The sequence below is a fragment of the Mandrillus leucophaeus genome, unplaced genomic scaffold (assembly GCF_000951045.1).
Source record: "Mandrillus leucophaeus isolate KB7577 unplaced genomic scaffold, Mleu.le_1.0 Scaffold351, whole genome shotgun sequence".
NCBI lineage: Eukaryota > Metazoa > Chordata > Mammalia > Primates > Cercopithecidae > Mandrillus > Mandrillus leucophaeus.
In genome coordinates, this window is record NW_012103710.1 from 989,343 (window position 1) to 991,972 (window position 2,630).

Genomic DNA, 2,630 nt, shown 5'->3' on the forward strand with positions numbered 1-2,630 from the left:
TGGCTTGCCTTTCTATGTCTCCAGCTTGATTTTATAGGCTACTCTTTGTTAGAAAAGAATTGGGGGCTTCTTTTTGTTAGGACAGGATACCTTGCCAAGGAGTCTCTTACCCTCACTAACTGCCTAAATAATTTCTTTTTAGCTCTTGGATCCTTCCTCCCCTCAGGAATATCCATTTATTATACTTTAATTACTACTTTTTAAACTTTTGTATATATATAGTTTGTCTCCGTAAATATCACAGACTGTGAACTCCTTAGTCAGGGCCCAGTCTCTTGTTTGCATCAACAAACAAGAACCGGCCACAGTCTCAGGTTCAGTGGACTTAATCTTTCTTGGCTGCTGGCTCTGAAGAGTCTGGCTGGTCCAGATGAGAGGGATTTCCCAAGCACAGTGCACCAGCTCCACTGAGGGACAGTCAGATTGCTTCCTTAAAAGAGTCCCTGATTCTGTGCCTCCAGACTGGGTGAGACTTCCCAAGAGGCGTCACCAGACACCTCATACAGGAGAGTTCCAGCTGGCATCGGGTCAGTGCCCCTCTAAGATGAAGCTTCCAGAGGAAGGAGCAGGCAACAATCCTGCCTGTTCTGTAGCCACCACTGGCAATTCCCAGGCAATCAGGGTCTGGAGTGGACTCCCAGCAAACTTCAGGAGACTTCCAGAAAAGGAGCCTCACTGTTAGAAGAAAAATAAACAAACAGAAGGCAACAAGAACACCACCAACAACAAAAAAGACCCCATAAAAATCCCATCCAAAGGAACACAGCATCAAAGATCAAAGGTAGATAAACCCATGAAGATGAGGAAAAATCAATGCAAAAACACTGAAAATTCCAACATCGAGAATGCCTCTTCTCCAAATGATCACAACACTTCTCCAGTAAGGGTACAGATTGGGACTGAAACTGAGATGGATGAACTGACAGAAGTAGGCTTCAGAAAGTGGGTAATAACAAACTTCATTGAGCTAAAGGATTATATTCTAACCCAATGCCAAGAAGCTAAGAAGTATGATTTTAAAAAATTACAGGAGCTGCTAATTACAACAACCAGTTTAGAGAGGAACATAAATGATATGATGGAGCTGAAAAACACAGCACAAGAACTTCATGATGTAAACCGAATCAACCAAGTGGCAGAGAGAATATCAGAGCTTGAAAGCTATCTTGCTGAAATAAGGCAGGTAGACAAGATTAGAGAAAAAATAATGAAAAGGAATGAACAAAACCTCCAAGAACTATGGGACTATGTAAAAAGACCAAACCTATAGTGGATTGCAGTACCTGAAAGAGACAGGGAGAATGGAACCAAGTTAGAAAACACACTTCAGGATATCATCTAGGAGAACTTTCCCAGCCTAGCAAGACAGGTCAACATTCACATTGAAGAAATACAGAGAACCTTAAGGTACTCTATGAGAAGATCAACCCCATAATTACCAGATTCTCCAAGGTCTAAATGAAGGAAAAAATGTTAAGGGCAGCCAGAGAGAAACAAAGGAAAGCTCATCAGAGTAACAGCAGACCTCTCAGTGGAAACCCTACAAGCCAGAAGAAATTGGGGGCCAATATACAACATTCTTAAAGAAAAGAACTTCCAGTGCAGAATTTCATATCTAGCTAAACTAAACTACATAAGCAAAGGAGAAATAAAATCCTTTTCAGGCAAGCAAATGCTGAGGGATTTTTGTCACCATGAGGCCTACCTTGCAAGAGCTCCTGAAGGAAGCACTAAACATGAAAAGGAAAAACCATTACCAGCCATTACAAAAACACACTGAAGTACACAGACCAATGACACTATGAAGCAACTACACTAAAAATTCTGCAAAATTAACCGGCCAGCATCATAATAACAGTATCAAATTCGCACATAACGATATTAACCTTAAATGTAAATGGGCTAAATGCCCCAATTAAAAGACACAGAATGGCACACTGGATAAAAAGACAAGACTCATCAGTGTACTGTATTCAAGACACACATCTCACATGCAAAGACACACATACGCTCAAAATAAAGGGATGGAGGAAAATTTACCAAGCAAATGGAAAACAGAAAGAAGCAGGGGTTGCAATCCTAGTTTCTGACAAAATAGACTTTAAACCAACAAAGATCAAAAAAGACAAAGAAGGACATTACATAATGGTAAAGAATTCAATTCAACAATAAGAGATAATTATTCTAAATATATATGCACCCAATACAGGAGCACCCAGATTCATAAAACAAGTTCTTAAAGAGACTTAGACACCCCCCCCGCACCACAGTAATAGTGGTAGACTTTAATACCACTAGGCAATACCATTCCAGACATAGACATGGGCAAAGATTTTATGATGAATTTGCCTAAAGCAATTGCAACAAAAGCAAAAATTAATAAATGGGATCTAATTAAACCTCAGAGCTTCTGCACAGCAAATGAAACTATCATCAGAATGAACAGACAACCTACAGAATGGGAGAAAAATTTTGCAGTCTATCCATCTGACAGAGCTCTAATATCCAGAATCTACAAGGAACTTAAGCAAATTTACAAGAAAAATACAATCCCATTACTAAGTGGGCAAAGGACAGGAACAGACACTTTTCAAGAAAAGACATACATGCAGTCAACAAACATATGAAAA